The 12,328-nt window shown below is 41.4% G+C and overlaps 1 protein-coding gene and 1 long non-coding RNA gene across 2 annotated transcripts in view; one reads left to right on the forward strand and one right to left on the reverse strand.

Annotated features, from left to right (window-relative positions):
* The window catches only part of LOC132344860 (uncharacterized), a 71,782-nt gene extending 70,322 nt beyond the window's left edge, over positions 1 to 1,460 (reverse strand). The window contains exon 1 of the long non-coding RNA XR_009493892.1: positions 1,212 to 1,460. This is a non-coding gene — a long non-coding RNA (uncharacterized lncRNA). The remainder of the gene's footprint in view (positions 1 to 1,211) is intronic.
* A 53-nt stretch (positions 1,461 to 1,513) lies between these two features.
* LOC509911 (monocarboxylate transporter 1) overlaps positions 1,514 to 12,328 on the forward strand; it is a 34,669-nt gene continuing 23,854 nt past the window's right edge. The window contains exon 1 of the mRNA XM_015464111.3: positions 1,514 to 1,656. The gene's annotated coding sequence lies outside the window, so the exon portion shown is untranslated. The remainder of the gene's footprint in view (positions 1,657 to 12,328) is intronic.

A 12,328-nucleotide genomic window follows, 5' to 3' on the forward strand; every position in this document is an offset into this window, starting at 1 on the left:
TGTGGTGTTGGAGAAGACCTCTTGAGAGTCCCTTGGACTGCAAGGAGATCCAACCAGTCCATTCTGAAGGACATCAGCCCTGGGATTTCTTTGGAAGGACTGATGCTAAAGCTGAAACTCCAGTACTTTGGCCACCTCATGAGAAGAGTTGACTCATTGGAAAAGACTCTGATGCTGGGAGGGATTGGGGGCAGGAGGAGAAGGGGATGACAGAGGATGAGATGGCTGGATGGCATCACTGACTCAATGGATGTGAGTCTGGGTGAACTCCCGGAGTTGGTGATGGACAGGGAGGCCTGGTGAGCTGCGATTCATGGGGTCGCAAAGAGGCGGGCACGACTGAGCGACTGAACTGAACTGAGAGAAAGACAGACAGACCGAGAGAGGAGCAGTAGGACAGGTCCTGGCATGAGCAAATGCTCAGCAAACGTAGGCTGATTTGTATCTCAGCAGTCACAAAGAATTTCTAAATTCTTTGACGACAAGGGCCTTCGACATACTTTTTTGGTATTTCTTAAATAAAAATTATATAACTTTTAACAGATACACTTTGGTATCCGGACTTGCTTAAGAACCAAGGCTCTTATGAGAAAATCGGCCTCTGAAGTCTGAATTCAAAGGTTGGCCACTACTAGGTCAGTGACTTCCGTAAAGTTACTCAGCTTCTCTCTGAGCCTTGGATTCTTTATCTGTCAACTGTCAACAGAACCTACTTCACAGGGTCATGAAGGTTCACGTGAAGTGCTTAGTAATATAATCAACACCACCCCCCCCCCCCGCCCCCGAAACTGCCAACCATAATTACATCATGTCCTAAATACTGTGTCCACAGAAATTTGGCCTCTGCATTATTCCATGTTTCTCACACACACACACACCCCCACCCCTACCCTTCTGGACCAATCTTGCCACCCTCTGACTTGCTCTTCTTTCCCGACCTCTATGTACCTACCATCCCTCAAAGACCATTAAAATCTAAATGAGGTCTCCAATATTACTGTTGCCATTTTAAAGAGCGGAAACAGGCCCTGAGGGTTTTGAGTGACTTCCCTGAGGTCACTGAACACCAGTGGCCAGGTCACAGCCCACCTCCTAACCTCTGGCTCTCGGCCTCTTCCGCGGTTCAAGGTACACCCGCGTCCATTCAAACTCCGCCGGGTCCCCCACTTCCATCAGTCCCCCGCTCCTCCCCGCACCATCGCCCCTCAAACCTGAATCAGGGCCCTGGGGGCACGCCCCATCCGTCCTTGGCGGCTTTCCCCCTTTCTCCTCCAGAGACTCAGGGAGAGGCGGACACTGGCGTCACGCAAGTGTGCCGGTGGGACCTGGAGGTGGCGGAGTAACACCTGGAGGGGCCGGAGCCGACGCCCGCGGCCAGGAGGGCGCCACAGTGCAGTTAGCGCCTGTGGGGTGGCGGGGGGAGGGGGGTGGCCGGGAGGGCCGACTCCGCCCACTGCGCGCCAGCTCCGGCCCCGGCGGCGGGGTATAAGGCGGCGGCACCCACCGGTTCCACCGCTGCGAACCGGTGCGTGCGGAACTCTGGAGAACTCCGGCTGCGTGCTGAGCGCGTGGTGCGGAGGTGAGCTCTGCCAAGCGCCATCCGGGTCTGTCCCGCCCACGCTCACGCACACGCGGCGCCGGGAGCCGCGGACTTCGGTTAGTTGGGTGATGGCTGGCTGCAAGCCGGGAGCCCTGGCGGCTTGGGCTGGGCGGGAGGGAGCCTTGGGGAGCGGAGAGCTTGGTCTCCGGGACGGGGATGGGAGCGGTCCGCCAGGGGCTTAGTTGGTGGCAGCGCCTGTGAATCACCGAGAGGCTGTTGTCCTGGCTACCCGCTAGGGGAGACGAGTGATCTGGGGTGGTGATCTGGGGGAAATCGTTTCATCCCCCGTGGGGATGCTTTGGCAGGAAGAGTAGAGTGACCTAGGGTGTAAAATCTGATAGGGTTGGTTAATCTCTTGCCTGCAACATCTCTGAGTGGGGTTGTGCCTCAGCTAGGGGTAGGTGGGCAGGAGTTGTTTTTCTTCTGGCGTGGCGTGCCCTGCCACCTGTAACGTTCTAATCCTTAAACTCTTCTAGTTAGTTCAGTTGCTCAGTCGTGTCCGACTCTGATGACATTACCTTGTTGGCATGGCTTAGTGACTGCAGCCATGAAATTAAAAGACGCTTACTCCTTGGAAGGAAAGTTATGACCAACCTAGATAGCATATTCAAAAGCAGAGACATTACTTTGCCAACAAAGGTCCGTCTAGTCAAGGCTGTGGTTTTTCCTGTGGTCATGTATGGATGTGAGAGTTGGACTGTGAAGAAGGCTGAGCGCCGAAGAATTGATGCTTTTCAACTGTGGTGTTGGAGAAGACTCTTGAGAGTCCCTTGGACTGCAAGGAGATCCAACCAGTCCATTCTGAAGGACATCAGCCCTGGGATTTCTTTGGAAGGAATGATGCTAAAGCTGAAACTCCAGTACTTTGGCCACCTCATGCAAAGAGTTGACTCATTGGAAAAGACTCTGATGCTGGGAGGGATTGGGGGCAGAAGGAGAAGGGGATGACGAAGGTGAGATGGCTGGATGGCATCACTGACTCGATGGATGTGAGTCTGGGTGAACTCCGGGAGTTGGTGATCGACAGGGAGGCCTGGCGTGCTGCGATTCACGGGGTCGCAAAGAGTCGGACACGACTGAGCGACTGAACTGAACTGATGGGAATCTTAGTGGCTCAGTCAATAAAGAATCCGCTTGCAGTGCAGGAGACCCGGGTTTACTACCTGGGTGGGGAAGATTCCCATGGAGGAGGAAATGGCTACGCACTCCAATATTCCTGCCTGGAGAAATCCCATGGACAAAGGAGCCTGGCAGGCTACAGTCCGTGGGGTCGCAAAGAGTCATACAAGACTAAGGGACTAAACCACCATGTGAGAATCTTTACTGATTTTTCTTTAAATTATCTGTTTGACTGCCTTGGGTCTTAGTTGCCTAAGGCTGGATCTTTCTGCTTGGAGCAGGCTCAGTAATTGTGGCTACTTGGCATAGTTCCCCGCCGCTGCACCCTCCTCCCCGATGTGGGGTTCTTAGTTCTCAGAGCCGGGATGGAACCAGGTCTCCTGAATTGAAAGGTGGATACTTAACCGCTGAACCACCTGGGAATTCCCTTTTATGTGAATTTTTAATTTTGTATTATTTTACTTTCTCTCCACTCTTGTGAGTTTCTAAGGTAGTAGCTGTCTTTGAAATTCCCATAAGCATAGTTAAATGGAACAGTGTGTCTTGCGCAATTTTTCAGCTAATTACCATGACCCATGGAATTCTCTCTTCTTGTGGATCCAGTAACATCAGTTACGTTATTTAAATTAGTCCCAAACCTTGTCTTCAGTAATTCACTCGAATGTATAGGCTGGTGTCATACCAGTTGCCAGTAACACCTCTAGAGGCTGATGACTCAGATTTGGGATGCAGATTAGGAATGCACCCCTTGACCTCACTCTGTTGTGATTGCACTATGCTGATACTGGAGCCTATTATACAGAGTGAAGTAAGCCAGGAAGAAAAACACCAATACAGTATACTAAAGCATATATATGGAATTTAGAAAGATGGTAACAATAACCCTGTATACGAGACAGCAAAAGAGACACTGATGTATAGAACAGTCTTTTGGACTCTGTGGGAGAAGGAGAGGGTGGGATGATAAGGGAGAATGGCATTGAAATACGTATAATATCATATATGAAACGAGTCGCCAGTCCAGGTTCGATGCACGATACTGAATGCCTGGGGCTGGTGCACTGGGACAACCCAGAGGGATGGTATGGGGAGGGAGGAGGGAGGAGGGTTCAGGATGGGGAACACATGTATACCTGTGGCAGATTCATGTTGATATATGGCAAAACCAATACAATATTGTAAAGTTTAAAAATAAAATAAAATAAATAAAAAATAAAAAAATAAATAAATTATAAAAAAAAGAAAACAGCCCGGAAGGGGAGTAGATTAGCAATTTAATGTCTTTTTTTTTTTTTAAGGGAAGTTAAATAGATTGTTGAAATTACTGTAAGTGTATTATAAAGTGATTTTTTTGTTTTACTGATAGAATAGTCTAGGACTTACATTGTCAACATTTAAGGACCCTTAAGTTTAACCTATAATAGTATTTTGAGGTAATAAAATTTCATTTTTGATATGTTTTTAGTGTCCAGAAAGGCCCTTTAAAACAACCTTGCCAATAAGTATTTATCTGTGCTTAGTGTAAGTAATGTTAGACAAACAATACTTAATTTATTAGTCTTTTGTGGATTATCAGCTTCTTTACAAAACAACTTTGTTACTTCTTTGAAGTAATGAGCTCAGATGTAACAGTTATAATGATGTTCAGACTCAGTCATGGATATTAAACAATTACATATACAGGAGAGAACTAAAAAGAGACAAATTCAGTTGTCTTGCATTTGAGATGAAAACTTTTAAGAAAGATGAGTAAATCGTAGAGGTAAAATTTTAGTCTTTAGTCATCCCTGGTGGCTCAGCAGTAAATAATCTGTCTGCCAGCGCAGTCAGTGCCAGATACAGGGGTTTGATCCTGCATTAGGAAGATCCCGCGGAGAAGGAAATGGCAACCCACTCCAGTATTCTTGCTGGATAATCCCATGGAGCCTTGAGGGCTACAGTCCCTGGGGTCACAAAGAGATGGACAAGACTTAGCAAATAAACAACAACAAAACAACATCAATACCTGTGAGAATGTAAAATTAGATAGCCAGTGGAAATTTGCTGCATGATATAGGGAGCTCAAATCTGGTTCTCTGTGACAACCTAGAGGGGTGATATGGGGTGAGAGGTAGGAGGGAGGTTCAAGAGGGAGGGGACATACATGTACCTATGGCTGATTCATGTTGATATATGGCAGAAACCAACACAACATTGTAAAGCAATTTTCCTGTAATTAAAAATAAATAAAATTTAAAAACCTATGAGATATTTTAGGGCTTTCCCAGTGTCTCAGCAGGTTAAGAATCTGCCTAGAATGCAGGAGACACAGGAGGTGTGAGTTCAGTCCCTGGATCAGGAAGATTGCATGGAGGAGGAAATGGCAACCCACTCCAGTATTCTTGCCTGAAAAATCTGATTGACAGAGGAGCCTGGCGGGCCACAGTCCAAAGGGTCCCAAAGAGTAGGATACAACTAAGCACATGAGATACTGTTACATAAAACTAACTATGAACTATAAAACTATTGAAAATCATGGAGCTAGTTATAATGTTAAGTATTTCTGTGAGCCATTCATACTTTTTTTTTTTTTCAAGAAAAGAAACAAATTTCTCTGCTGTCTTCTTTATGATTATTTATTTTCCCAACTCGGCCTCAAAGAATTGGGTATGTAGTAGATACTGGCAGTGGTGTACTAGCATTTCTATTCAAAAGGAGTAATGTAGATGACCATAACCCTAACTCCATTCTTGTTTGTTTGTTATTTTAAAGTACCAATACCTTTGTGCCTCAAACCCTGGGACAAAATCAGTCATATATTAATAAGTAAAAATAGTATATTTAGGTTTTGAATAGTCTATTTTGGATTGCTACAGAAAATAACATTTATATATGATAGCCTAGATTATAATCTGGAATTCTACTGAGCAAAACTCTCCTGCATGGTATAAAGGACTTCAGAGAACACAGTCTGTAACTTCCCTTTCTTCACTATTACTTCAGGTTTTTATGTCCTTTTTAAAATGTGAAGAAAATTGGTATTTAAGAAATCATGCCAAAATAAGACATTTCAAATAACAAAGACAGGAATTTGGTAATTTGGCAGAATTGTGTTGAGTCGATGTCGGGGTTTTGAATTTTTTTATCCATAAATTTTCTTTTGACTGCTTATATTTTATTCACTTTCTTCTTCTCTCTGAATCTTTTTCTTCCTGAAGATACTTGCAGTTTTAAATTTACTTTTGACACTGTGGAATAAATTTTTTAATACAAGGCAGTGTTATTGTTAAGACTGATGAGACAGTTGTTGGTGACCAAAAATTGTAACCATTAAAAAACAAATTGAGGGGCTTCCCTGGTGGTTTTGTGCTTGAGAACCCATCTGCCAGTGCAGGGGACATGGGTTCAATCCATGGACTGGGGAGATTCCACATGCCACAGGGCAACTAAGCCCATGAGCCATAGCTACGGAAGCCCTGGCTCTAGAGCGGGTGTTCCACAAGAGAAGCCACTGCAATGAGAAATCTTTGCACCCTCAACTAGAGAGTATCCCACGCTCACCACAGCACTCAACAATGAAGACCCAGTGGAGCAAAAATAAATCTTAAATTAAAAAATAAAAAACAAATTGTGGGAATTCCCTGGTTGTTTAGTGGTAAGGACTTGATGCTCTCACTGCCATAGCCATGGTTCAGTCCCTGGTTGGGTAACTGAGATCTTATAAGCCACAAAAAAAAAAAAAAAAAAAATTAAAAATAAGATAAATACAAAAAATTGTGAGAAATCATAACTGGCAACTAAGCTCAAAGTGTAATTGGATTCCATAAGTATTATATTAGCTGTTCCAACTGAACCTTACTGTATCAAACAGCTCTACCATCATTGGGTGTGTATGTAAATTTAAGCATAAGTATTCTGAGATTAATTAACATTTAATCCTTTTGTTTTAACTCTTACTTCAGAAAAAAATCTGTAAAATTTATGCCATGGAGCATTTCTATTTAACCTCAGAACCCAGATTGTTTCCTTTGAATTGAAATGTGACAGCTTCTATAACTCAAATGGAAATTTTAGAAATCTTGGAGATATTTTATTATCCTATCTTCAGCAAAGGTAGGTGCAATGCTCCGGGACAGGTAATCTTCATTGTCACATGGTGGTATAGTTTTAAGGACTAATTCTGCAAATCCTCAGTTTGCAAAATATACCTGGAATTTAGAATGAGCTCTTGTAAGATGTGTGGATGCCTCAGGACTTAAATCTCATCTTTGTCTTTAAAAAAAAATCCTTTTTTTGAAGTATAGTTGCTTTACGATGTTGTGTTTCAAGTATATAACAAAGTGATTCATATATATATTATATATATATGTATCTTTTTTCAGATTCTTTTCCATTATAGGTTATTACAAGATATAGTTCCCTTGCTGTGCAGTAGGTCCTTGTTTATTCCCTTCTCCTTCTTAACAAAAGAAAGGCTACCTCACTCATCCCTGTTCTTACTTTGGTGTGCTGCTCCACACTATCAAAATGTTTGGCAAACAGTCCCAACAAAGAGAAACATCCAGAATGCATTGCCTCAGAGAGAGAAATTTGGAAGGAGACAGGAATAGGTTATAACAGGAATGTTTTTCACTGCTTTGAATTTGTAGGGAAAGAAAACTTTTCCCTTCTTCGCTTCTAAGCTCTGTGGTTGGTCTAATAATTAAACAATAATAATAATTAAATTGACGTAAGACAGATTAACATCAGAAAAACAATTTCATACATATGCGAGCCATAAAAATATGACACTCAAAGAAGTGACCTAAGCAGGCAGCTTTTTACCTTCTAGACAAGGAAACAATACATTTGTGAAGAATTGACAAAATTGGCTTGGGTGGCAAATCAGTAAAGAAGTAACAAGATATGTTTATACAGCCTTGTCAGTCCTAAACTCCCTATCTGTGATAATAAGGATGCCTTCTAACCTCCTGGGTTAGAAGTGGGAGTAGTGGGAGTATACTTTCCCAGTGGGAGACTTATGTTCTGCTGTCATGGGGGCAAAGCAAATCAGAAAATCAGAGTGTTCTTCTTATACCAGTTATTTCTTAAATAATATTAATTCAAAGTAAACAGTATGCCAAATGGCATGTTTTGGGGTGGCATATTCTGTTCCCTTTCAAATTCAAATGAGGTCACACCTTTTCTGATAGTGAGAACTGGCCAGTTATATGGTGGCCATTTTCCAAAAACTGAATGAGCTCAAGTGCCAAGGTTTTGACAATAATCTATTTAATGCACAAATAACACACTGTACAATATGCCAGAAACTACATATTTGCAACTATTAAACTTAACACATTTTAGTAGTCAGTGTGTGAGGAACTACAGTTTCCAGATTTTTTTTGAGGGGGGGGGGGCGGCAAAACGATTGAATACCACAGACTTGGGAGCCACTTGTACACTTAATCGAAGAGATTAAGAGAGGATACAATTGTATAATTTAGGACTTTATAATCGAAGAGATTAAGAGAGGATACAATTGTATAATTTAGGACTTTATATCAACCAAGAATTTTGCCTGATTTTTTTTTCCTTCCTTTCACCAAACACACAGGGGAAATGTACAACATATTCTATATTTACTTGAGAACTTTAACTAATCCTTGTTTGTCTCCATCAATGAATGGGAGTGGGTGGAAAATTATATTTCTGATGTCATGGTATAATCTTACTCATTCTGATGAACAGTCAAAATAATAGGAAATCTCTGAAGGAGATGGATCTGTAATTGTTACCAGACCCTAGAATAATGGTGCCTTCATGTTCTGATTTGATTTCATCAATTTCTGGGCTTTAGCAGCTACGTAGAAGCTTCTAAATATTAGAAGGTGATCTCTAAATATTAGAAGGGCTGTTTTGCCAAATCACTTTAGAGGACTTGAAGCAATCTCTGTCTGAGCTTCTTAGAACAGGCCTAGCCTAGTGGAACTTGCTGGTCCTGGTCATATCTCCATTATGTTTTCTCTAGACAGACTGTCCTGGGGAAGTCTGGGGCAAGGCCAGAGTTTCTTAAGGAACATTGTTGAAGAAGTCTCAAGTCTTCCTGAAGGAACAGGAGGCGTCTGAAAAATTTGCCCAGGCCCCGGCTTGTTTGTGGTGACAATTGCTTTGGCGGGGTGGGGGGTGTGTGTGTGTGTGTGTGTGTGTGTGTATGTGTTTAATTGAGATTGCAAAATAAGTCTTAGATATCTGTGTTCATGTGTGCATATTATTAGAGATAACTAGTTCTGTAGGAGAATTTTATATATCTTGTATTTGTTTTTAATTGATGATCTAAAATAGATAAAGTACTTTTTTTATATTGAGGATGACCATTCTTTTAAAAGGAAAGTACTTTGCATTTGTATTTGATTAAAATTAATGCAGACACAAACTAGGATGGGTTTAAAGACACAGGCTAGTGAAGAATATGGAAGAATACTTAATATTTAGATAATAGGTTTAGGTAAATGTAGACCAGATGATTTTATGGCATAATCTAAACACTGTAAAAACAAATTCAGTATTAGTTTAAGTAGGAAAAAAGTATGTAATAGGATAAGCATATTTGCTGTTATAGCACTAATCTGATCACAGCATTAATTCATAGTTATAAATTACAATTATATAATTATAAATTAATGTTTGTTTACAGTGATTGTTTAGTAGTACTGTATTTAATATAGCAATGGCATTACAATGTTAGTAGCATTACAAATAAGATAATTTTATCAACCCAATGATCAGAAGAATTTTTATCTTCCCCTTTTAAAGGGGGTCTGTACATTAAAGTACATGTGTTGTAGAACCAGACTCACTTGAATTTGGATATGTGCTCCTACCATTTAACAACTTTAAGCACGTCTTCACCAATAAAATGGGGCTTCATTTAATTTTCCAAATAATATAATTGCCGTGTATCTGTCAGAACCTATTCTAGATAATGAAAGTATATGGCTGAACACAGTAGATAATGGTGTTTGTTCACAAGAGCATACAGCATTTAATGGGACAGATGGGCAAACAGATTATACCACAACAGAGCTGTTCTGATAGAACGAAGACTGGGGGACTATGAGTGCTCACAGCAGAGATGACAAACCTGTCTCTGGCATTTCAGGAAAAATGAGACCCAAAAGACAAACAGCAGTTAGCCAAGTGATAGGAGGGTCTTCCCTGGCGGCTCAGTGGTAAAGCATCTGCCTACAATGCACGAGACGCAAGTTTGATCTCTGGGTCGGGAAGATCGGCTGGAGAAAGAAAGGGCAACCAACTCTCGTGTTCTTGCCTGGGAAATCCCATGGACAGAGGAGCTTGGCAGGCTGTAGTCAGTCCATGGGGGACTGCAAAAGTGTTGGACACGACTTTAAGATTAAACAACAACATAGTGATGGGAGAACCAGAACTAAGCACAGGGAAACAGAAGTGTGTGAAAGGCAGAGGATGAGAGAAGATGGCACTTTGAGGAAGTTCAAGTACTTATTCAGGCTAGAGCATAGGGTATAGTGGAAATCAGGAAGAGTTTAAGTTGAAGGGGCAAACAAGGATGAGATTAGAACAGGTTTTGAATGCTTTAATAAATTATTCCAAGGGTAGTGTATCTGGAGCCAGAGAAGAATTGTTTAAAAGGCAAAATGACCAGACTTTACTTTCAGAAGATCACTTGGATTGCAGTGTGGAGAAAGAAAAGGGGAGACCGAAAGGTGGAAAGTAGGGAAAACAATTAGGTTATTGCATTAACCCATGGGAGATGGTGACCTTATCTAAGGTGTAGTGGCAGTGAGGGTGGAGAGGTGGACACATTTAGAGCTATTCAGATCGATAAAATATGGGGCATGCAGGCACACGAGAGAAGGGTGACTCCAGGATTTTGGACTCCTTAGCTGGAACTATGCAAGTGAGTCATCACATGGGTGATAAATAACCGCTGGAATAGATTTGCTCTGAGTTTGCAGTGTTTATTTAGGGCAGCTTGTGTGTAGTTCAAGTTTAAGCGTTCATTTCCTCTTCTGGCTATATTGGCCTCCTCTTTTCTTTGTTCATCAAATATTTGTTGAGTATCTATTATTAGATGCCAAAGGACATATAGAGCTATGTCACTATAAAAAGTCCCCATTTTCATGCAGCCTTTTTTTTTTTTTTTTTGGTGTGGAGAGACTGAAAACAGTAAGAGCTAACATGGTCTAGTAGTTAAGAGCACAAACTTGGGAGCCGTTCTGGTTAGGTTTGAATGCCATGTCCTAAGGTGCTTAACCTTTCTGTTCCTCAATTTGCTCAACTCTGATTTAGAAATTAGTAGTACGTAACTTCATAGGGTTGTGCTTTTTGCATACTTGGGCCAGTAATTGGAATGTAAGCGTGGGATCAGCACCAAAGGAAAACTAACCATAGCTTCCATGTTAAGCCAGGAATCCTGGCTAACATCATCCAGGTCCATAAAGTTCCTAGTTTCTGGGAGATTATTCCAGAAAAATATTTGCATCTCCCACTGTGTGGAAGAAAGTGTCCTCAGTTTAGGCCCTCAGGTTTCTCAGAGATTAAAATCAGCCAACTAAGCTTGTAAACATTACCAAAAGTATAACATAGAAAAATTGAGAAACATCGTCATTAGGAGATTTCAACATACTTCTCTTCAATTATTAATAGATGAAGCAGAAAATAGAAAAATAGCAAAGATTTAGAAATTTTTAAAGTTTAATTCAAAAAACAGTTCAACCCAACAGCTAGAAAATGTGTATTCTTTCTAAGCATACATGAAATATTTTCAAAAACTAATATATCAGTCCATAAATGCCAGTCTTATATCAAAAAACTGAATTGTACCAACCATATCATCTCACCAGAGTGTTGTTAAGTACAAGTCAATAAAGCAAACAAAAGATGTCCTTTAGAGAGTTAAAAACCCCCTTCTTTGGGTCAAAGAAGAAATCACAGTGTAAATTTTAATTTTATTTATTTACTTTTGGCCATGCACATGGCATGCAGGATCTTAGTTCGCTGACCAGGGATTGGATCTGCGCCCCCTGTATTGGTAGCACAGAGTCTTATCTAGTGGACTGCCAGGGAAGTCTTTGTTTTTTTTTGGGGGGGGTGGTGTGCGGTGAGGGGTGGTTAACAATGGAAATGTTTAAAACACTTGGAACAAACAATAGTAAGAGTACTGCATATAAAACTATATAGTATGCAAATTTATAGTTTTAAATGCTCATATTAGAAAAAAAATCAGTCTAAAAATTAGTCAGCTAAGTAGCCTTTATGTTTGAAAAGGAATCAAATAGGACTTCTCTGGCGGTCCAGTGGTAAAGAATCCACCATCCAGTATAAGGGACAGGAGTTCAATTCCTGGTCTGGAAAGATTCCACATGCCACAGGGCAGCTAAGTCTGCACCACACAACTACTGGGCCCATGTGTCACAATTACTGAAGCCTTCACACTCTAGAGCCTGTGCTCCGCAACAGGAGAAGCCATTGCAAAGTGAGAACCCTGAGCACCGGAACTAGAGAGTGGCTCCCACTCGCTGCAACTAGAGAAATCCCACGTACAGCAGTGAAGACTCAGTGTAGCCAAAAATAAATAAATAATGGAATAGAATGAATTCCAAATAGGAA

This window comes from Bos taurus, chromosome 3, assembly GCF_002263795.3.
Source record: "Bos taurus isolate L1 Dominette 01449 registration number 42190680 breed Hereford chromosome 3, ARS-UCD2.0, whole genome shotgun sequence".
NCBI classification, from domain to species: domain Eukaryota; kingdom Metazoa; phylum Chordata; class Mammalia; order Artiodactyla; family Bovidae; genus Bos; species Bos taurus.